This window comes from Octopus sinensis, linkage group LG2 (genome assembly GCF_006345805.1).
Source record: "Octopus sinensis linkage group LG2, ASM634580v1, whole genome shotgun sequence".
NCBI classification, from domain to species: domain Eukaryota; kingdom Metazoa; phylum Mollusca; class Cephalopoda; order Octopoda; family Octopodidae; genus Octopus; species Octopus sinensis.
This window is the reverse complement of record NC_042998.1, coordinates 190,111,743-190,138,671: the sequence shown is the minus strand read 5'-3', so window position 1 is coordinate 190,138,671 and position 26,929 is coordinate 190,111,743.

Genomic DNA, 26,929 nt, shown 5'->3' with positions numbered 1-26,929 from the left:
AGATAAGGGCAGCAACATCAAACTCCCCCACTCACCATATGTCATACATCAGTAGAGGTTTACTGAAAGTGTAGCAAAGCTATCTATCTATCTATCTGTATGCTTGTCTGTCTGTTTATCATTCCATCCTTTCAACCATTTATGACTAAGAGATCAGATGGTTGCTACACTTTAGTATTCCCTCTCTCTCTTTCTATCATTCCTTCTTTCTGTCTGTCTGTCTCTCTGTGTTTCTGTTTCTCTGTCTGTCTGCCACTCTGTCTGTCTCTCTCTTCCAATGTCAGTCTGCTCAATCTGCTCTACGAAAGATGTTCACGAGTCTTTTCCATAGAATGCTTCATAGGTTGGCTAAAACCTGCTTCTCCTTTTCAGTTAAAGTCTTGCATTTGATGGTTCGAAGCTCCTGCCGGAGCTAGCATATGTCGTAGTTCTCTCGTCCATGTTGTACTAGTGGCTTTGGCGTCAACCTTTTCAAAATGGCAAAGCATTCGGAGGCATATCTGGCAATTATAACAAACACTGCCTGAAGCCGATTTCTTGGCTGTATCTTCAATGAGGTGTTAGTGGCATATTTACTAAATTGCAGTTTTTTGTTCTTGCTATAAGTCTGTGGGCCACTGAATCCGCTTCTGGCTGGTGAACTATTCTGAACTGGCGGTGCCCCAGCGTGGCCACAGCCTTTGAGCTGAAACGCATAAAAAAAACAAAAACGAACATATATATGCGTTTAATTATGTATGTATGTATGTATGTATGTATATATGTATGTATGTATGTATGTAAAGTTAATCCAAACATGAAAGCACAAAAAAACACAACAACGCGAGGACGTGGAACAAATATAGTATTATTGGACGCTCAGGAAAGAAGAAGAAGGAGGGTTTAACGTTTTGAGCGGAGCTCTTCGTCGGAAACATAGGAGAAGGAAAGATCCAGAGAAGGGAAGACAGAGGAAAAAAATCGCCAACGGTACACACGCGGTCACATTTTGAATACATGTATGCATGTATGTATGTATGTATGTATGTATGTATGTATGTATGTATGTATGTATGTATGTATGTATGTGGTATGTATGTATGTATGTATGTATATATGTATGTATGTATGTATGTATATGTATGTGAGTGAAGTAGATGCATGCACACACACACACACATAAATATACATGTACAGATACATACGTATATATTGTAAATAGTTTTGTCTCCATTTATATATATATATATATATATATATATATTATATATTATATATATATAAATATATATATATATAATATATATATATAAATATATATAAATATATATAATATATTATATATATATTATAATATATATAATATAATATAAATATACATATATATATATATATATATATATAATATAGTATATATATGTATATATATATATATATATAATATATATAATATATTATATATAATATATATATATATATATATATATATATATATATATATATATATATATATACATATATTCATTTAGACGCGCGGACACACAGACATTATACACACACATAAAATATAAATATATAAAATAAATGAAAAAGAAATAAACAATACACCGGAGTACATACCGCTGTAGTGATGGAACAATAACTACAACATCAACAAAAGACAAACCATAATACCAATCCTGTTGGAATTCATGACTACCAGTGAAATTTTTATCTAAAAAAAATATAAAAAACAGGAGAAAAGATCTAAAACAATAAAAAAAAACACGGAACAAAACTCCCCAAAATAACGAAAGAAATAAAAGAAAGATATAGAGAGATCGAAGAAAAAATTCGAAAAGCAAATATTACGTATGAACAATCAGTCAAACAATCTATACAAATATATGATAATACATGTATTCATGCTGACATGCGCACAAGTTGGCTGTTTCGTTAGGTTCAATAGCCTTTGAATTGATGAAAATGGGTCTGTGTTGTTGATGGTTCCCGAGGGAGTGTTTTTACTGACAAACAGCAAAAGTCAGAGTGTGCAGTTTGATCAATGTTGGCAAAGGATACACACACAACTGGTGGACACAGTATAACAAAAGTGGCTTGGAGTCTTGTGAATACTGACCCTTGGGGATTGACTTCAATAAAATGAGATTGAGTACAACGGACATAGCCGTAGCAAGAGTGGTGATAGCAGAGACAACGGGTCAATGAAATAGAATAAATAAAAAGGAGTGACTGTTATCATATAACATAAGGTATGCAATGAACTGGCAGAAGAGTGAAGTTTCTAGCGATTGTTAGGAAGAAGGGAGCGGAAGTGTTATTCCACTTTGTTTTGTGTATTGTTTTATGTGAGAGTGATTTTTTTTTGTTTTTGTTTTCTATTTTCTTCATTTCTTACGAATGCATTAATAATCAGAAATGCTACAGAAGTGTTAATAGTCATGCAACCATCACTGGCACACAGCTCTCTCCTGTTGTATACAAGACCATGTTTACCGATTATTGCAGATCTACTTGTCTGTATGTATGTATACATGTATGTATGTATATGTGTGCGTGCGTCCATACGTGGGTGTGAGTGGGTGGATGTGTTTGTGTATGTATATATGTATGTCTATAATATATATGCATATTTGTGTGTGTGTGTCTCTGCATATAGCTGTGTATGTAACTACACATCTCTCTCTCTCTCTCTCTCTCTCTATATATATATATATATTCCTTAATTTTTTCACTAGTTTTAGCCAGAAGCTGGGGCCATGCTGGAGCACCAACTTATATATATATATATATGTATATATATATATATATATATATATATAGAGAGAGAGAGAGAGAGAAGAGAGAGAGAGAGAGATTTATATATTTAAACATACACCCTCATGTAACTCATATACATGCGTATATATATATATATAAATATATATATATATATATATATATATATATATATATATATATATATATATATATATATACATAGACTCATATATACATATGTATATATATTTTGCATGTATATATATATTTATATATTTAAACATACACCCTCATGTAACTCATACACATACATGCGTTATATATATATATATAAACATGCATGCCTATGCATATGAATACATGTATGTTTGTATTTATGCACATATATGTGCGTACTTACGTACGTATACACATACATGCATGCATACATATACACGCACTTACACACACACATATGACTCATGTAATGTCATGTCATGTAATCTGTTGTATTAATACGAACATCCACCATCAGCAGCACCATCAGCAGCACCATCAGCAGCACCATCAGCAGCACCATCAGCAGCACCAGCACCAGCACCACCACCAACATCACAACAAGGGTAACACTCTTCCTCCTCCTTCTCTTTCTCATCTCTTCTTCCCTTTTTCTCTCCTATTCTTCATCATCACTTACTGGTGTCTACGACGTCAGCTCGATGTTGTTGCGCTTCAGCGGTGAATGTTATGTAGGGTACAATAACCAGATGACCAGTGGTGTCTTGAACCAGCCAAGAGAATACCTACGCGACCCACTCAATCTGCTAGAAATAACAGCTAAATCGGTTCTTTTCGGTTTGAACGGCAGTTTTTTTTTCTAGCGGTGTCATATGAAATTGTCACCCATAATTATGACCCTAGTATCGATCTATTGCATTTCAATCTGTTTTAGGGTTAGGGTTAGGGGTGGAGGAAGGGTATCTTTTTTTTCTTCACAAATGTAAATAAATAAACCCAATCTGTTTCTTAAACGAGGGACATATTCATACGGCACAGAATGTTTTTTTTACCGCAATACACGTCATTGATTGGTTGAAATTGCAGAAATTGAAGAATAAAACAACAAATATCTTACAAATTTATAGAATTTTCTCAAAAAAGATGTTTTATAAACACATTCTACCAGTATACGAAGTTTAAAATTTTTTAGTTACCTAGAAATTATATTAAAAACTGCCGTTCAAACCGAAAGGATCCGCTAAATCTCGTTCAAATTTCACGACACAATATTAGAAAAGAATACATTGAAAAATGTGGTTTCCTGCTCGTAGTAACAAAAAGAAAAAAAAACCCGACGGAATGGTCACGGCTGGAATGCTTTTGAACTTAATTTAGATCAGACGGAGCTGATTTGGGATTAAACAACAACAGCAACAATAGCAAAAACAACAACAAATGATGTTTCATCTATCCACGCTCTAATGAAGGCGACGAACAGACAGAATGTTGAATAAGACGGCATGGTATTCTGGTTCTTTGAATTCTGTGTTCAAATTCAGCCGAGGTTAATTTTGCCTTTCTGGCTTCAGGGTAAATAAATTCTTCCCATTTTAGGCAAAAAGCTTGACATTTTGGTGAGTGGAGTTTTTTTTCGAAAACATCAATTATTTGGTTGTTACTTATTTAATCGACCCCGGGAGGATGAAAGGCAGAGTCAACCTCTGTAGAATTTGAACGTGAAACGTCAGCCGAAAGAAATATTATATGGCTGAGAATTCTTTCCAACGTGCTAACGACTCTCCCTGCTCGTTTCCTTTTTTAGGGACGAATAAATAAGGTACCGTCCAAGTACTAGGACAAATTTCTTAGAGATTATCGTTCGCATTGCGGCTCAGCCAGACCTTTGATTACCAATGTATGGAAACGACAACAAAGAAAGAGAAAGTTTCTGCTTTCAAATTTTTCTAACATTGGTCGATAAATTAATAATAGTAATATACAACGGGAGAACTATAGACCGTAACCAACGCCCTTGCTCTTTATAGCCTTAGATAGTTATTATCATCATCATTACCATCAGCATCATTATCCTCATTACCGTCGCCGTACTTATTTTATCACCCCTTAAAGGATGAAAGCAAAGTCGATCTTGCGGCACTTTGAATTCAGCTTATAAAGACGGACGAAATGCCGCTATGAATTTTGCCTAGTGTATACCTATTTCTTTATTACCCACAAGGGGCTAAACATAGAGGGGACAAACAAGGACAGACATAGGTATTAAGTCAATTACATCGACCCCAGTGCGTAACTGGTACTTAATTTACCGACCCCGAAAGGATGAAAAGCAAAGTCGACCTCAGCGCAATTTGAACTCAGAACGTAACGACAGACGAAATACGGCTACGCATTTCGCCCAGCGTGCTAACGATTCTGCCAGCTCGCTGCCTTAACCTTAGGCTAGACAATAACAGTCAACTCACCTAAGTACTAACCGATGAGGGAGCTCCTTAGAGCTAACCCTACTTGCCAAAATAGAAAAAGCTTATATCTCAATAAAACATAAAAGCGGAGAAAGTGGTCAATATAAACATCTCCACTGAGAGACGGGATGGCTCTGGCTAGGATGTCTTTGATCATAACTTAAGGATAGTCTGGTGTTAAACAACAATAACAATCACTAAATCATCCATTACTATTTCGATCCTTACGTACGCCATGCCTATACCTCAATTACTGGTGTTCTACAAACAATCAATTAACATTGTATTAACATTGCTCTGACACTATGCAGACACTGTATTCAGCACGGCAATGCTATATTAAAGAGATATATCGTTGGAGTGTCGGAGTTTGCTCTGACACTCTGCGTTCTAAGTTCAAATCCAGTCAACTTACACTTTGTCTTTCATCGCCCCAAGGTCAATAAAAAGCGGTGCGCATGCGCGCGCGCACACACACACACACACACACACGCACACACAGATAGAAAGACAAACAGACACACACACACAAATACAGACATGTAATATATATATACATATACAACTAGATAAGCCGAATTCTGCATTCTACATTCTGCATACATGATGTATATTTATGCATACGAAAGTGCGTGATGGGGACATAGTGATATATATATATATATATATATATATATAATATATATATATATATATATATTATATATACAAGTAATAAGAGAGAGACCACATGTGGTCACTCTAACGCTAGATATAGATCCGCAACGGGAATCCACCACTAAATAATTGTTCTCAAGCATTAATTCAGCTTACATTCTTGGCGTGTTGAATTAATGCTTGAGAACAATTCTTTAGTGGTGGATTCCCTTTGCGGATCTATATCTAGCGTTAGAGTGACCACATGTGGTCTCTCTCTTATTACTTGTGTTAATAATTTTTACTGTATCCCAGTTTTTTTACGCTAGGCCACTTGGTGTTTTGAATTGATGTTATTAATTAATATTCAATTTTTTTCACCCTTATTGTGATTTTAATTATATATATATATAATATGTATGTATGTATATATATATAACATATATATATATATAATATGTATGTATGTATATATATATATTATATATATATATATATATATATATATATTATATATATATATATATATATATATATATATGTATATATATATATAATATATAATGTATAGATATATGTATACACACACATATACCCGTACATGCATATATATATATCCATATACACAAATACATACATGTGCGCGAGTGTGTTTTTATATATATATATATATATATAGATGTTCAGTTGCCTGTATGTATGTGTGTTTGAATGTTTTTAGACACATATTATACGCACACATATTATATCAAATATTGACTGTCTACTCTGAGTTTCACCCTGGTCTGGACTTGTAACGTGAGAGACCCAGCTGGGACGGAACCCAGAGTAGTGCGTCGACTTTTGAAACAATAATCTTATCTCTCCACTCTAGATAATGTAGTGAGTTCCGTAGCAGATATTGTTAAAGTGCACTTTAATATACTTTACAACACTTTATGATATTTCTACTTTATGATAGTTCTACATGTGTTTTGTGCTTGTCTTGCGTGCGTGCGTGGGCAACCGTGCACGTGAATATCAATGTATGCTTGTGTGTCTGTATCCGTGTATGTGCGCAAGCGCGAATGTATGCGCGCACGTGTACTCCATTCCTTTTCAGTAGAGATAGAATACATATATATATATATATACACACACACGCCCGCACACATGCGCGCGTACACACACATACTTACATATATGTATGTATACACACACACGTACACAAACACCCATGCACACACACACACAGACACACAGACACACACACACACTTGTGTGTATTGATATGCTGCTTTATATATATATTTTTTGCTGCATGTGTGCGTATGTTTGTAAATGTGTGAGCGTATGTGTTTGTGTATGTTGTGTGAGTTCGTATCATACATAAAATTTGTAGCTCAGATACTCACACAACGCATATGTGTGTAATTATATGCACTCGGATAGAGAGAGAGATATTGAACGGATTGTGATAGAGAGGAAAGAATATAGAAACAGAAGGATTCATCCTTTTGCCTATTGCAAATATTCACTATCGACAAATGATATCAAAGTATAAACACGACTCTCGAGATTAATATTACTTAACACTTTAAAAAAATACCTCTCGTTTACGTTGTCCTTCCATTTCTACTTGTTTTTAGCCTCGGAGTCTCTGGCAGACTCCCTTAGGGCAACACCAATCTAGATATTGACCATTATTATTTAGAAATGAAAGGTAAACTCCACGGCTAGAATCGTCAAAGTGTTGCTGAACTATATATTCAGTGAGTGCAGAAATCAATACATATTTATGTTGATATGCTCATATCAAGTGATGGGAAATTCTTCGTTGTTGCTCAACCAGTTAGGCATAGTAGCCTCGGAGTCGCTTTATAACTTGCACTCGTTTGTTTGTTTTCCCTTTTTTAATGTATGAAAAGGAAGGAAATAATAATATATCTCTCGTTGTTTTTCGAGATATACACTATGCCTGTAAATATGAGGAGGTGTGTTTCCATTGCATATATTGTCTCTTTGTCTCAGACTCAAAGAGATGAACCCAACTCTCATACTGGGTTAGGAAACGTTCGAGGAAATCAGTCAGACATCCTCAAACGATGTTAGGTTTTCCTGTGCTGTGATCATCAAACTGGTGCGCTTTTGATCAGGTTTCAGAAGACATAGCACCCACCGAATAGAAACCTTCGTATTGCTTAATTCATTGTGCAGAGTATTCTCAACACTCTCACAGGACATGCTAATAGCATTGGCTATTTGATTTATAGTCAATCGCCTGACATCCATCAGCATGTGGTGCGCACGCTCAATATTTTCCTCAGTGGTAGCAGTTACAGGACATCCAGAGCTTGGGCCATGTTCAAGATTCTCCCTTCCCCTTCAAAAATTCAGCTGTCCACTTTCACACTGTTCATAAAGCTGGTGTGTCATCCCCTAATGTAGCACGGATGCCATTGGAGGCTAAATCATTTTTCTGCAGGTACGTGATTACACCACGATGCCAAATTTTGTCCATTTTCAAGAGAAGTCGGTACTGGTTACTTCTGAAATCTTCTTTGATCAGTCGCATGTCAGTTTACCTGTAAGGAAACAATGCAATTATTAATAAGTAGAGTTGAAATTAATGCATGCATGCAAAATTTAGTATTACTCCTTCATAGCCACCCTATGAACTTTTCAGCCCACCCTCGTAAGATGAGTTGGTCATATCTGGAACATATTTTATCAGAGCCGATCTGAAGGATAATAATGAAAGCATGGTGTTTCTTAACGCTCTAACACTGACATAGATTTAAATATTTCTTTATTGCGCAAGACAGGAAGTAAGTTTTACTAGTTCTTAGGGATTTTTTATCAAAGTTGGTTGCCCCAATTGAAGTTCAATGTCGCTACTCCAGCTGAAGTGACAAAATGGGTCCAGCTTCAATTGTTTTCAGGTTTGAAACTTCTGGAGAGGACTTGTTAATTGAAGACTTTTGCCAGGAAAATTTTGGGAGAGTAATTTTCATTTCACTTGGAATATAGTTCCACTGCAACTACATATTTTACTGATGAATATCACATACGCACAGGTGTGGCTGTGTCGTAAGAAGTTTGCATCCTAACCACATGGTTCCAGGTTCAGAACCACTGTGTGGCACATTTCGCAAGTATCGTCTACTACGACCAAAGCCTTGTGAGTGGATTTGGTAAATGGAAACTAAAAGAAGCCTTCGTACACACACACATCCATACACATACACACATTTAAAATTATTTGGTCAAATGTCAAATTTCAACATCGAGGAAACACAAAAAGGACTGGAAACAACTAAAAGAATGTCTATTAGAATATTTGAAATGTCTAATACTTAGAATCTCTCACACATAAGCCTTTGATATATAGTCCCAAGCTACCCAAAATTGAGCAGACCTGTCATCTATCAAAAACGTTCCAGCCGTGACTATGTCAGCTTCTTGTATGTCTAGGAACAAATTGTACAATAATTTATTTCCTTTTAAAGATATTTAGGATGATATTTAAAGGGATATTTGGATGCTATTTTCAGTCGGCCGAACGACTGCCGATGAATCCCGTAGGTTATTCGAGAGAGCTCGTCATTAATAACATGTAAATTAACGACAGACATAGAAATGGTGATGTACTAAAATATCACATGATTGTCTTGTTACCACACTGTTCTAGCCCTGGCGATGTCATTACAATAGGGTCAGTGTCAGGAAACGATTTGTATAGTTCCTCCTAAAATAAAGTTTTGATTTTCAAATGTGATTGTATTAATTTTAAAACACGCGCGCACACATACATACATACATACATACATACATGCATACTTACATACATACATACATACATACATACATACATACATACATTTATTCATTCATACATACATACATACGTACTGGAGAGTATATCATCCGAAAAGTTGTGTTAACAACAAACAAGATGAGGACAAATATCCGTCAAATGTAAATAATGTAAATAATGTACATAATTCCCCATCTCTTAAATATAGAACTGTACCTTCCTAGGAGTTTTGAAAATCGTGTGACAAAACAGCAAAATATATTGCAAAGAAGGTGAGTGCATCAAGGTCTCCTTGCTTTACTCCATTTTCCATACTTTTCCTTGTCCCTTTAGTCCATTGTCGCAAATGTTCTGCACATTGTTTGCAGACACTATGCGGTGCCCAATATTTATCTTGGTCCCCTAGCTTGATCCCAAAATATGCCATATACGCTCTTTCAACAAAATCAGTATGTTTTCTCGATTTTCAGGTAATGTGTATTCTCCACAAACATAAAACTCATTTGGAGAATTAACGCAACACGTCCTTGAACAGGACATCTTGCTCATTTTCTGTTGCTTAGTTTACCGCAACGTATGGAAAAAGAAAAAAAACAAACTTAGAATTAGAATAAGGTAACGAACACTGCGTACTGGACGTACACACATACATAGTGACTATAGGGATGCTTAATAACTTAAAAACTAGATCTGATAGGTCAAGAAAGAAGGTTGTATTTGGATTCAGGAGACCGATTTTGTATAGGAATGATGTCTATTTCGTAAACGCCAAAAACCTTGTAGACCAGTGTTAGCTTTTTTTTAAAATAGGTAATTATTTGCACAATAAAATAGTTTTATAATTTTATCTAAATTAAAAAAAATAGAAGTATATATTTTGAAAAAGTGAATGAAGTTGTGACGAATTAATCACTTAATCAATGGATTGTTTATTGTTTGAAATAAACATAAAATATATCTATCTCTCAGTTGGTTAATCAGACAAAGATTTTTTGCGGAAAGAGGGTGAGAAAGGTGGAGAAGGGGAGAGAGAAGAGGAAGAGAGTGTGAGATAATGAGAGAGAGATATAGAGAGATAGAGATAGATGGATAGATAGATAGATAGAGAGAGAGAGAGAGGAGGGAGAGAGTGTGTGTGAGAGAGAATAGTTTTGGATTGTTTCAAATAAGTGATAGTCAAATTTATAAATTCTTTCGAAGAAAAGTAAAGAAGCAATATATTGGCTGGATTACCAGCTACCGTAGAGCCACCATATTTTGATCGGTGGAAAAAAAAAAAACAAAAACAATGGATGTCGATGATGATGGATGAAGCAGTGATGCTGCTGACTGTGATCTTGATGACGATGTGATGACGACAACAACAATGATGATAACGATAACAATGATGATCTGACAATAACGATGATGATGATGATGAGTAGTAGTAACATATACTCGGTTGTAGAAAAGAAGCGGCATGTATTTCTCACAGTGTTAACTCCGGCAATCAAAATCCGTCTCATCAAAATGTCATGTGTCCTACCATTGTAACCGTTCCTATCTTTTTAGAAAAGCCTAACCACTTTACCCTTTTTTTTGTTTGTTCATGTTCTGTCATGATATATGCTTTATATCATGATAGAAAACCACTGAGCTTAACTCATACTGATCTGTTCTCTGCTACTATCTGATTATGTATTTAACTTATCATTTGTCCACATGTAGGAACATTTAAGAGGATTGATGCGTCACCAGGGTAACGTCGACGAAGAGGATAATCTCTATTCAAACGTTGCCTGATAGGATTGAAAATAGCTTTTTAAAAATCTGTGTCACTTAAGCCATTAAACTCATTAAGAACCACATTCCCAAAATTTAATATTATTAAAAGGTATTTTTTTTATTTAGTGAATCATCATCAACAGAGATTTTCACGAAATCGTCGAGCATAAAATATAGAACATCCTTTGGTGTTCTAAATTTTAGGAAATTATTTCTCCTTTATGAAGAAATTGTATATCCCATTAATTATATCTTGTATCTGTGCCATTAATGAAAGAAATATTTCTGAAAAAGCTACAGAATATATTTTAACAAGATTGAATATTATTTCGAATTTTTCTTCTAAATTTCTAATTGCACAAATAAATTGACCATCCTCTATTTGTTTTCTTGCGTTCTGACAGCTAATAGCTGTAATCAGACGCTTGAAGTTGTACATTTGAATGACGTTCTCATTTTATCGGAAATAATTGTCCGACGCTACGCTACCGGTTCAAAAGCTTGCTATTAAATTGTATTTAAGAGGTCGTGGTGTTTTGTATTAAAGGTTACAATATCATCGCTTTACTTGATTAAATTCTGTGAGTAGATCTCAAATTATCTACCCCGATAAATAGCTACAAATGTTACGTCATTAAAATATGTTAAACAATTATGAAGGCGCATACAGGATTATTTAGAAGTAATCAAGTGAGTCAATAAGGGGCTCTCTACGTGAATAAACGACCCACTAGAAATAACAGCCAAATCTTTCTCCACACACAATCTATGGTATCAAAACGATATGACCCATTGGATATTCTATGATTGAAAATCAAAAGAGTGTATCGCGACAAGAATGTCCTCGATCATAAGAACAAAAGCAACTACTACTACTACTACTACTACTACTACTACTACTACTACTACTACTACCACCACCATTTTTTTTCATATTGATCAATTTTTTGGTGCTTCTTTTTAAAATTTTCACTATTCTAAAAACAGTATGTGAATTTCAGAAAGAATTCACGTGGGATCAGCCATTTCAAAAAATAAATAAATAAATAAATAAAAATCTTAACATAGAAAATCGAATGTGATCTCTTTTGCAGAATTCTCAATGGCATATTGAGATATTAAATACTATTTAAAATCGCAAAGGCACAAAGCAAGTTTAGTTGCTAGTTCGTCACGGTTTAAAAACCGAATTGGAGTTTCTTGTTTTCCACCGAAGAAAGCACCTTTGCTTTGCATTCGGTTTTCCACGACTTGTGATTCAAGAATTGTGGCTCATCATCAACGTTGATTTCCAAAGTTTAGAGCCAAAGATTTCGTCTTACGCAAACTGGGAAACCATAATTTTTAATGTAATTGCACCAGAATACAGGTATAAGTTGGCTAAATACTAAAAAACGAGAAAAACTTATGACAATTTCTATAGACGTTTCAAACCGAAAAATATGTTAAAACGATAGCTTACATCATCCACTTCTACATTCTGGTTAGGGAGTTTGTGCCATTTGGTTATGGTCATACTGGGGCACAACCAGGATAGGTTTAGTTGATCATATCGACTCCATTTCTTATTTTTTTAAAGTCTAGTGCTTAGTGTTTCGATTTTTTCGAACCGTGAATTGTGGGATATAAGCTCAAGAAAAGGCACAGACATACACAGCATTCATGCATCATACACGCATATACAATTTCCGTCTATGAAATTTCGCTCATAAGTTACAAGTTATTGACCAATCCAAGACTGTAACAGAAGATACTTACCATTGGTGTCACGCAGTGGGACTGAACCTAGGTGAGGCGGTTAACATTTTAACCGATGCATTAATCTCAGTTATTGACAAGCGTACGGATACAAAAACAAAAAACTTGTTGGATTTTGTGAAGACTACTCTAATCAAAATATTGTGGAGATAAAATGAAAGGGCAAGAACAGCATCATTACCCGATCAAAAATCAAACCTCGAAGGTACTTTATTGGCATTAGCTGTATTGCGCACAAGGCGGCGAGCTGGCAGAAACGTTAGCACGCCGGGCGAAATGCTTAGCGGTATTTCGTCTGCCGTTACGTTCTGAGTTCAAATTCCGCCGAGGTCAACTTTGCCTTTCATCCTTTCTGGGTCGATAAGTTAAGTACCACTTACGCACTGGGGTCGATATAATCGACTTAATCCGTTTGTCTGTCCTTGTTTGTCCCCTCTATGTTTAGCCCCTTGTGTGTAGTAAAGAAAATATTAGCTGTATTGCGAATATTATGTACTCATATTTACACGGTGTGTAACTGTGTGTCCAAACTACTGTCGATATATTACTAGTTCATACAGAAGTACGCTTCATGAAAACTTTCAAATTTTTCACATAAAGGAATTTTGTGATTATAAAAAGCTATTACGACATGACAATACCAAATTTTTGTTAATGTTACTAGCAGTTAAAAAAGTTATTTAGGATCTTTTCGGTTTGACCGGCAGTTTTTTAAAATAATTTCCACGTAACTAAACACTTTTAAATTTCGTATACTGGTAGAATGTGTTTATAAAACATTTTTTCTCTTGGCTTTATTGAGAAAATTCTATAGTTTGTAAGATATTTGTCGTTTTCTTTTTCAATTTCTGCAATTTCAACCAATCAATGACGTCTATTGAGGTAAAAACATTCAGTGCCGTATGAATATGTCCCTCGTTTAAGAAACAGTTTGGGTTTATTTACATTTCTGAAGAAAAAAGATACCCTTCCCCCACCCTTAACCCTAATCCTAACTAACCTTAACTAACTCTAACTCTAACCCTAACCCTAAAACAGATTGAAATGTAATAGATCGATACTAGGGTCATAATTATGGGTAACAATTTCATATGACACCGCTAGAAAAAACTGCCGTTCAAACCGAAAAGATCCGTTATTTACATTTTCACTTTGATTTTCAAAAACACCGTCTAGGATTGGTTAGGCAGTTGCTTTTAAAAATTATTTTCGAGAAATGCATTTATGGTTTGTACAAGGGTAACTTAGCGTTGTCTTTTCAATAAAGCGATTTTGTCCATAGAGAAATCAATACCGATACTGTAAGATATCAACCGTATACAAAACCTGATTACAAATAGAGAAGAATGATAAACCTGTGAATTTGTACTCCAATATGCAAAGTCCTTGCTGAAGGAATTTACAAAAAATGAGAACGTTTTTCTAAATTTTGTACTTCATTATGCAAAGTCCTTGCTGAAGGAATTTACAAAAAATGAGAACGTTTTTCTAAACTTTATGAAAAATCTTTATAATTGATCCCGGTTTCAACTATGAAAATTATGATAATCTTTCATATAACAAATGAGAGAAAGCACGTTAATACATACAAACACGAGGAAAATACTGAACACGAATACTATAATGGAATAAAATATAATAATGGAAGCTGAAACTTCAGATAATATGCGCATGCGTGCGTAACTATATCACTAATTTCTTGCTAGAATTTCACATAGGTGCCCATGTGGTTAGTAGTATCGGTAGAATAGTGTATATAGGCAGTTGTTTACGTGTTATATCCACATGATGTGGTAGTTTAATTGTGTGATTCAACAGGATCAACAGGACCCATGTCGACAGACTGATATGAAGTCCTCGTTCTGTTGTGTGAGCGAAAAATAGTATAATACATAGAATAAAGGGCGGCGAGCTGGCAGAAACTTTAGCACGCCGGGCGAAATGCGTAGCCGTATTTCGTCTGCCGTTACGTTCTGAGTTCAAATTCCGCCGAGGTAGACTTTGTCTTTCATCCTTTCTGGGTCGATAAATTAAGTACCAGTTACGCACTGGGGTCGATATAATCGACTTAATCCCTTTGTCTGTCCTTGTTTGTCCACTTTATGTTTAACCCCTTGTGGGTAGTAAAGAAATAGGTATTTCGTCTGCCGTTACGTTCTGAGTTCAAATTCCGCCGAGGTCGACTTTGCCTTTCATCTTTTCGGAGTCGATAAATCAAGTACCAGTTACGCACTGGGGTCGATATAATCGACTTAATCCCTTTGTCTGTCCTTGTTTGTCCACTTTATGTTTAACCCCTTGTGGGTAGTAAAGAAATAGGTATTTCGTCTGCCGTTACGTTCTGAGTTCAAATTCCGCCGAGGTCGACTTTGCCTTTCATCTTTTCGGAGTCGATAAATCAAGTACCAGTTACGCACTGGGGTCGATATAATCGACTTAATCCCTTTGTCTGTCCTTGTTTGTCCACTTTATGTTTAACCCCTTGTGGGTAGTAAAGAAATATATATTACATAGAATAAAGAATAAGCCAACACAGGAATCTCCATAGGTTAACTTGACCTGCGAAAAACAGCAGCCAAATCTCAAACAGAAGGGAAACGGTAGATATTATAGAGTTAGACATGGAATCCTGTTCATAGCTGGAATGCTTTGAATCACAGGTCTGATGAACTATAATTGATCTGGAGCTAAATGGCAGCTTTTACGCAGATATTGCACATCCTTGATCTGTGTATGTAGAGTGTTGTAAAATTCCTACTTTGTCTTTCTTTGATTTCTCCCCTTTTGTTTATCGTATATGCATGAATTAATTAAATCTATATGGTTAATTTTATATATTCTTATTCTTATACAGAACTAATTTTATTACATAATATTCCTCGCGTAACTAATTCGTTCCTCAAATTTATACGATTAGACTTTATAGTATCCATACTTTCTGATATATATATAGTAAGTTAGGGGTTGTGGATCCAACCCAAATTATTAATACACAAGTGTTTTTAATTGCAATGCAATAAATTTACTTATTGTATTAAATGGGTGAAGGTAAAGAAATATTTTACCATTAATTTATATATATATATGTGTGTATGTGCGTGTGCGTGTGTGTGTGTATGTGTGTGAGCGCGTGTGTGTGTGTGTCTTTCTCTATATATATACACACATACACACATATACATACGTGCATATGTATGTATCTGACGGCGCTCCGATGTTTAAAATACTTATAAAAATATTAGGAAGTAAATAAGTATAGCAATGTAGAATTGATGGTATACTGCGTAAAAATATATTTCTTGGTCAACACTATATCCTCATACGATTAAATAACAATCAAACAAAATATGTATTCACATCGAAACGGAAGTGACATTATTTTACACAATCTTCCGCTTTTTTATTTCTTTATTTAATTTATCAATTTTTGGATGGACAGACGGCCATATGTTATCAGCGTCACTCGTAAATAAAAACCACTTCCATTTTACGCTGCTCAAGAAAGTTTTGAATATTTTATTCACATTCTTTGCAGTATAAATTTTCTTCGGAGTATTCTTCAAATATTAAACGATGTGTAGTATTGCCACAAGTCATACAGTTTTCACTGGCAGAGAATATATATGAGAGAAATTTCGTAGAGCAAAGCAAGATATAATGATATTAATATAGAAGCAGCACAGATTGTCTTTCTTTGTCTCCCATTTTGCTGACCTCTATTGTTAACCCTTTACGACTAGAATATTTACCATATGCTGCTTCTTATTTACCTTTCTCCTTCTTGCATTTCTCTTATTTAGTTTCGACAATAAATCCGTTTATTCCTTTATCATTTTTTTTTTTCCTTTACTGGTAGATCATAGAGATTAGCTTGGTGTGAAGTAAAGCGTGTAAAAGTGCTGGCGGCAAACCTAACTGCATAAATATTGTACATTATACAACCTGGTTTCCCTCCTCTCCCTCTCTCTTCTCTCTCTCTCTCTCTCTCTCTCTCTTTCTCTCTCTCTCTCCCTCTCTCACTCACTCACTCTCTCTTTCTCTCTTTCACTCTTATTCCATTCAATTGCTAATCTCCCCCTCTCTCTCTCTCTACATATACTTACATACATACATACAAACATACATACATATATATATATATATATATATATATATATATATATATATATATTATATATATATATATATAATATATATATATATAATATATATATATATATATATAATATATATATATATATATATATATATATACATATATATATATGTATATATATATATATATATATATATATATATATATATATACAAATATACATATATATAATATATATAATATATATATATATATATATATACATATATATATATAATATATATATATATACATATATATATATTATATATATATATATATATCTATATATATATATATATGTATGTATGTATGTATATGTTACATTTTTGTTTCTTTACTCTCTCACTTTTTATCACACGCATTACTTCGTCTTTACTATTATTTTTATTTTGTTTGCGCATTAAATTGACCCTCACTTCTCTTCCATTTATCACCTTTCCAAACACACTACTGCGCCAGTAAGACTTCATCACATTATTATCGAACGTAGCAAGATTTCAAGAGTGACTTTCCTTTCTTTACTTCTCCTCCCACTGTTTCTCTCACCAACTCCTCCACCCACGATATCACTCCTCTATTTAATCAGTAAAACTGCCGTTATCTTCCTTTTCTACTTTTTCTTTTTTTTTCTCACTTTCACACCAGAACAACTTGGACGTTCTTTCCTCTGCTGTTCTGCAATGCTGCCACTTCTAACGAACTCTTCATATGCCTTTAGCCGTTTTCACTGTTATCTATGCAAGTTTCATCCCTTTTATCTCAACTTTTCTTAGATGAAGTCTAAAGTCATCTTTAGTGCTAAATCTAGACATAACGAATCTATATATGCTTCTGTATTTTACTGCTATCCATTGCCTTGTGCGCATGTCAACCGCCATCTGTCGTCTATCAATCTGTTTACTCGTCACTGCCAAAGTTAGAAAGTGACAGGAACAAGTTACCACTGGCAGCACACATTAATATTGCAAGTGGTAGTCTATCTACATCACAATTCTTTTCCTCTTTTTCTGGAATTCTAGGGAAAAAATTATAAGAAAGCTCCTTTCACAATAATAGAAGATAAGAAATTGATTTTAAAAAAACTAAATGAAAACAAAAATAAATCGATAAGAGATGTTGAAAATTGATTAACTAAGATAAAAAGCCACAAAATAATTAAACGGTTATCTTAAACGATAAAAATATTTTCTTCACTTTAAAGTATCAGTATTGGTAAGCTGGTTTTTCTTCGTCTTTTAACAGTATCTTCAATTTTTTCCTTCTTCCTCCATAAATATTTCCTTCTGTATAAGATTATCATAATTTATTTTCCCATATCTGTTTACTGCAAACTATTATAATATATTTAACAATATTATAGTATTACTTTTATTGGTAGACTAGTAGTATCATAGCATTAACCAACCCCATACCGGGTGGGGTGGAGATTGAGATTAATCCTTTGTTGCAGGTAATTTGATATTTTGAACGAAATGTGCAGCAGATATTACGTTGTTGTGTTATGGAGTCTACATAATGGAGCCAACGAATGATTCCCTCAATGGTCGCACGATCTACTAAAAAGAGCATCCAAATCTCCTACAAACCATACTACGTTTTTTTTTTCTCTCTCTCCCTCTCTCTCCCTCTCTCTCATTCTCTAATATATATATGTATATATATATATATATATATATAATGTGAGCGTTATTATGTTATAGTTATATGAATATATGCAATGAGCACACACGCACGCATGTGTGTATATATCTCATATATATATATATACATATACATAATACACACACACACACACACACACACACACACACACACACACATATATATATATGTATGTATATTATGTATATGTAGATCTTTCAAATTGCTTATGTCAGTAGAAGAATTCTTTCTCTATAATAACTCTTCGACAAGTTTTTCTTCATGCAGACAAGTAATGGATTACAAGCAGAAACAATATGCTATCATTGAGTTCTCGACAAAGAGAGAGTGTAGGCTGTCTGACATAAACGGGCGACTACAATTTATTTAGGAAGATGACACCATTTACAAAGAAAATGTGTACAGATCGATGAAGAAGTTCAAAGAACGAGAAATCAGTATTGAAGACAAAGCATACATTAAGATATCATCAATTTTGACTATTGACACGAATTTCTATCGATTAGTGAGTAGATTCTTCCAGACAAACGAGTTACAAACCACGAGCTTGTTGCATAACGGGGCTGTGGTCAAAAGGCATTACAGAAGATGTTGGAAGGGATTGAGTGTCGGAAAGTACCTGCAAAGTGGGTACCTTGGCAGATGGCACCTGATTTAAAGGAGAGAAGGGTGGACGTTTGCTCTTATGTGCTGAAAGAATCTGAAGTCAACGATGAAGACACATTTTCTTCTGGTCTGGGGACAGAGTATGAAACGAGAACATATTTATGGTTCGAAAACGAAGGCTCAGTTCACGGAACGACATCACACTTCTTCGATTGTCACAGAGTCATGGAGACTGGGCATCATTCTCTTTGATTTTCTGTGACGTGGCTGTACCATGAACAGTAAGAACTTGAGACATTAAAAAAAGTTTAAGGAAGTGAGGAGAAAGAAACCAAACAAGAATTTGAAAATAATTTATATTCAACATAACAATACATGATTATGTCCATCTTAAGCAACAAATTAAGCAATCGGGAAAATGGGCTGGTCATCTGTAGCCTATACCCCGTTCAACACCAGTCTGACGCTCAGTGACTTCACCTATTCGGTCTACAAAGGGACAGTCTTCAGGAATAGCGATTTAATGACACGGACAATGTGAAAGCGGTTGCCAAGAAGTGACTACAACAATGTACACCTGAATTTTTTAAAGGCGAACCTAGAGTTTGGTTCAGTGAGGACACAAATGCATATTTTGTGACTATGAGGAAGACTAGAGAGGAAGAGTTACACTACTAACATGACCAAGTTAAGCCCACTTTTGTATTACTTTCGGCAATACCTAGTATGCTGGTATGTGTATGTGTGCATGTGTATGTGTATGTATATACATATGTACATACATATATTAATATTAGTTTTTTTTTTATGTCACATTATATATAAAATCAATTTAACATTATTAGGTTATTCAATACAATTTTATTACAGCACAAATTTATTAATATGCATATCGTTAGCCACTACACACATTTTTTTCTCTCCTTGTTTTTTCTGTGTCCCTTTCTGTAGAAGAGCGTAGGCTCGAAACGTAAAATACTTTTTTCTATTCCTGAGCGTTATACTAATACATATGTTTGTTTTGTACACCACCTGTCTTCGTCTTTTGTTTGTTTCGTAACCTCTCCTATATATATATACATACATACATACATATATATATATATATGTGTGTGTGTGTGTGTGTGTGGTGTGTGTGTGTGTGTGTGTGTGGTGTGTGTGTGTGTATGTGTATGTATGTATGTATGTATGCATGTATGTATGTATGATCCGCGCTACGTACGTTTCATAGCGAGCGGAACCTCACCTCAGAAGTGGCAAATATCCAAGCGAGATGTATACCGCGGACTACTCTTCAGCCAAGGATATCTTCCTTAGATGAAAGTTTACATTGTCACAAGGAGGTACATGTTAATGCATGGAAGATTCTGACTGAATCTTCCATGCGTTAACATGTACCTCCTTGGGATACCTCCTTGTGACAATGTAACCTTTCATTTCATCAAGATATGCTTGGCTTGAAGAGTAACCTGCGGTATACACCACACTTGGATATATATCGCTTCCGAGGTTCCGATCGCAATGAAACATATATAGCCCAGATTTTATATATTCCATTCCGTAACTCTTGTATTCTTATTCGCACACCCGGCAACCTTGGTCACCTACCGTGAATTATAAAAAGAACTTTTTTTTAGTTTATCGTACGAAAAAATTCACAACCTTCTGTCTCAATAAACCAATATTGCCCCTGAAAGTTGTTTTTTTTAAATATTTAATACGGATTGTTTGAAGGTAACTTTCTTCTTACACCTCGATCCCTGGGCCTTACATTTATATATATATATATATAAATTCTACAATTTTTGTAGAGATTCTTAACATTAACAAAGCTCAGAAACAGACTAGAATTAAGTGCTCTAATTGAGCTAAGTTCCAATTTATGATTTCAATGGAGGCAATACCATTGAAATAATAATATAATATATATATATATGTATATATATATATATATATATATATATATATATATATATATATATATATATGTGTGTGTGTGTGTGTGTGTGTGTGTGTGTTGTGTGTGTGTGTGTGTGTTGAGGTGACATGGTCATAGAAATATTGTCAGGCTACATAGAATAATGAACTGTCAAAGAAAGGAGAATGTATCTGTACGTTTTATCCATGACTGTGAGTACGAAAAAGCATATTTTGTCGGACTCAGGGTTTCTTTGTATGTACGCGTGTATATATGCATAAATTTATTATTTTACTGTCAACATCTTTCTGTTTACTGGAAAGATAAAGATGTATGTGTACACATCTCATTTATGTTGAAACAATGTAAATGTAAGCTCTATCTATCTATCTATCTATCTATCTATCTATCTATCTATCTATCTATCTATCTATCTATCTATCTATCTATCTATCTATCTATCTATCTATCTATCTATCTATCTATCTATCTATCTATCTATCTATTTACCTACCTATCTATCTATCTATCTATCTATCTATCTATCTATCTATCTATCTATCTATCTATCTATCTATCTATTTAAATACCAGCGTTTCTCCCGTTCCCTTACACATAAACTGTGCCTTTCCTCCATCTTTCTTTTCTCTCATTTCCCACTTCCGCTTGCTACGTACGCCACACTATTTCTGTCTCTTTCTATATGTGTGTATGAATGTATGTATATATATATATATACTTACTCTTTGACTGTCTATTCTCTGCATTCAAACTTATTTGCGACTCACTTCAGTCCAACGCTTTAACTTAATATACAAATATACCGACACAACGTCATGCTGGTTTACAATTTCTGTTGGATTGCCTGAAGTAATCTTTATTTAGATGTTCAACTGATTCAATTTTCGTCTGGGATTAACATTATATAAATATGACGAAGTGCTATGGCGATTGGAGCAACTATATTTCATATCACTTTTTTTTGTTTTGTGACATGATTTTTGTATTACATCTGGTATATTATTACTACTTCTTTTTTATTTAGTGACCGATCGACCTGCAGGAAATAGTGACCAAATGTCCACCAGATCACATCCTTAGCTTGAGATAAAAGGTAAGAATGCAATACATACATAGACACAATGCCTAAAGTATAGATGGCATGGTTACGTCAAGAATGCTTACGACAATGGAAATATTAAGTTTCACAGATTAACTGATGCTTTGGGGATTACACAACAATCATTGAGATATTAAAAGTTAACAACCGTCCTGACAAGTTGGTTTTCACAAAAAGAAGTTAATCTCTGCTTTAGTAAGTCATACGATCCAATGCTGGTACCTTTTCCTAGTCGCACAACCTACTAGAAATAACAAATTGCATTCCACTCCCTTAACGAAGAGCACATTGGAAACACTAAGCCAAAACCTGATGGTGTTGGTCATGGAAATCAAGCTACTCGATCAGAGCTTATATGGAACGAATAATAACTACAATATATTTGAAGATAACATATATGAAGATAACAACTACAATATATATGAACTACAACTACAATAACAACTACAATATATATGAAGATAATCAGTCCTTTCATTTTAACGCATGCAGAATCAGTTCAATGCCAACATTGCAACTTGATAAACTTTACATACATTCCAACATAGCTCGGCCCCTCCCCAGATTGTCCGTTCTTATTTGTTCCAAAAACCTACCACAAGATAAGTGGAATAATGTTAAGCTTTGGTTAAAAGCTATTTCCAGTTTAGTACTGGAGTCGAAACTTATGATATTTAAGTTAAAGTGACATCATTTTATCCATTCGGATACTGGTGCTCCATTATAAGAAAATGACTTCTTTCTGATTACTAGGATGATAATAAGGAAGATAAGTTGGTGATCAGGCAAAAATAAAAGAGATTAAATATCCTACGATATTTAAATACACCTCTTTTTTGTCCTAAGATTAAATTCTACCACTGTTCACTTTGTCTTTTTGTCTGTTCCATATTGAATAAACAGGTACTAATTATGTCCTATGATCTAATGAATCGACTACACCCCTAGTATATGGACTCGTCAAATGTTAGAAATCAACATTTCAATTTATTATTATGCTCTCAAATTTTAGTAAAGACCAGCGGATTTGAAAGAAAGAGCAAGTCAATTACAACGATTCCAGCACTTGACTGGTTCTTATTTTATTGATCACGAAAGAGTGAAAAACAAAATCGATCTCGACTGAATTTAAACTCAGAACGTAGAGAGCCGAAAGGAATTCTGTGGAGCATTTTGCCCTGCGAAGTCACAAGTCAGCCAGTTGGCCGCCTATAATGTTTAATAATATTGTTTGATACAATGAGAAAGTGGTATTGTTGAAACAACTTCAAACCCGAGTTTGGCTCACGTGACGCTATCTAACAATAGTCTAATATCAAATTTTTCTAGAGTAACTTTAAAAATCATGACTTCACCTTCAACTTCTCAGGAGATCAGTAGGAAAATATCAGTTATATAATGGGGTCCATTTACTAAAATCTACACCAGACTTTCATTCTGAAAACTAGCATTGTGGCTAAGAATCACTATATCATTTATATACAACAGGGAAGTGCATTGGTGAACATTTTAGAACATTGTGATATTGTTATGAATTTCTACGTTCTGGTTTCGAATCCCGCTTAGACGACTCCGTTTTTTTAAATTTTTACTTTAGAATACAATAAAAGAAATATCAGCCGATTAAATAAACGATACCCTCTCACTAAATTTGAGACCTGGAAATCAATATATTATGCATGTAATTTGTGTCAATGAACACTAAAAATTTAAATATTTCACAGTTATTACTGAAAAGAGGGAATACTAAAATATTGATGTTTAAATTATATTCTGTTTATTGAGCAACTATTAATAAATATGAAATAAAAACATGTAAAATCATATAAAGGTGATTACACATGTAATTTTCTATAATTTCATTTTTATTTTGTTCTTTTAGGTTTTTAAATTATTTCATCGCCCTCATAATTGAACTGCAACGATGCTGAGGTATTGCCTTTAGGGATTTACCCTATTATTATTTTTCTGCTACTTATCGGGGTATCAAAAAGAATTTCGGTGGGAATAAAATCCAGTCCTGAATTTTCCGAAGCTCCTGTGTATGTTTTGTATTCTTGTGAGTCATCTATTTGTACTTTAGGCTCTATAAACTATTCCTTTCTCTAGACATTTTCCTTCTAACGGACTGCAACTCTGATCTTTGAAATTGCAAGTCTTCTGGTTAAATTCAGCACTGAGGTTGCTTCTAATGATTTTCGTGTTGTGCTGATTAATTAAAGAGGCGAAGTTTTGCAACGTGAATAGCAAACCTTCAGCGTTCTCCTATTAAAAATTCTATAGAACTTAGGGCTAGTTTGAAAATGTTTAGAAACTAGTTTTAATAATTCTCTACCTATATTTGCTTTTACGGCAATGTTAAATGCTGGATTAAACCGCAAAACTTTCCTAGTTCTAGTTCCACTTGTTCTATTATTGCTAGTAGTAGTTTGACTATACTGGATCTTCTCCGAGAATCCACTGTTCCTTAATACTTTATTATAATACGGTGCAGCATTTTGAAACGCTGGATGATATGCGCCTTCCTATATTACTAACTAGATCTTTCAAAATTACGGGAAGATGATTTGACTATTTGTTAATATAAAATAGCATTTCATTGGGCTTACGGTAGGGTTTAAATTTAATTGCAAATCTAAGTTAGTATCTAAATATCTACATCATTAAGGTTACTTTGTATCGTTATGCGTATGTATGTATGTATGTATGTATGTATGTATGTATGTATGTATGTATGTATGTATGTATGTATGTATGTATATATTATATATATATATATTATATATATATATATATATATGGATGAGTGTATTTTCCTTTGTTAACAATTAACATGGATAAAAAAGATAAATATTTACAAGGGTAGCAAAAAATCACACAAGTAAAGAGGATGTAACTCCTTGCTTTTAAGGTAGAAACTTCGGGTTTACGTGGAAGATTTTGTATAATATATATATAATATATATATATATATATATATATTATATTTATATATAATATATATAATATATATCATATTTATATATAATATATATACATATATTATATTTATATATATATATAATATATATATACCTGCGTTAAACGCTATTTATATATATATTAATATATAAATATATATACGAATATATATGTATATATATATGTGTGTGTGTTTGTGTGTGTGTGTATGAGTGTATGTATGTATGTGTGTTTGTGTGTGTGTGTGCGTGCGTGCATGCGCATGTATTTACATCATCGTGTTAAATATAGATGTATACACCTTTATAGATGTATACACCTTTAATTTAATCAACGCTGCTTAGTGTGCCTCTAATTAACGCACACATATACAAACATATATTACTGGTGTACTAATAGTGCTTCATTTCATTGCCATAATGTACTTTAAAACATTGCTACGGATTCTTAGCTAACACTCTGTTACGACGAATGTAAACCTTACGCCTATACGCTCGCGGACACAATCCATTTGTGGACAGGGGAAAAACAACAACTGTAAATGCTGCACGATTCAACACTGCTTGGAGTGTCGTGTACCTCCCTTAACTATCCACGAACACTGACATAAATGGTTAAAGTAAACTGGCCAGACTATTTTGCATTTTGAACATTAAATTACTGGTATTTTAACAGTGTTTTGTTTCGCTGCTATAATGTACTGTAAAACGCATCAACAGATTTTTAGCCAACACAGAATGTTACTTCGATTGTGAGCATTATGTATGCATGTAGATCTCTTTTACTCTTTTACTTGTTTCAGCCATTTGACTGCGGCCATGCTGGAGCACCGCCTTTAGTCGAGCCAATCGACCCCGGGACTTATTCTTTGTAAGCCTAGTACTATCGGTCTCTTTTGCCGAACCGCTAAATTACGGGGAGGTAAACACACCAGCATCGGTTGTCAAGCGATGTTGTGGGGACAAACACAGACGCACAAACATATACACACGCATACATACATACATATATGTATGTATATATATATATATATATATATATATATATATATTATATATATATATATACATATATACGACGGGCTTCTTTCAGTTTCCGTCTACAAAATCCACTCGGTCGGCCCGAGGCTATAGTAGAAGACACTTGGCCAAGGTGCCACGCACTGGGACTGAACCCGGAACCATGTGGTTGGTAAGCAAGCTACTTACCACACAGTCACTCCTGCGCCTATTTATCATTACATTCATCATAACACGTAGTTTTGGCTAAAAATCTGTAGATATCTTCTAGAGTACTTTACAACAATATATACCGATGGTACACCTTCATCAGTAGGGGCACAAAGTCTTCATATACGATACGCATTTAT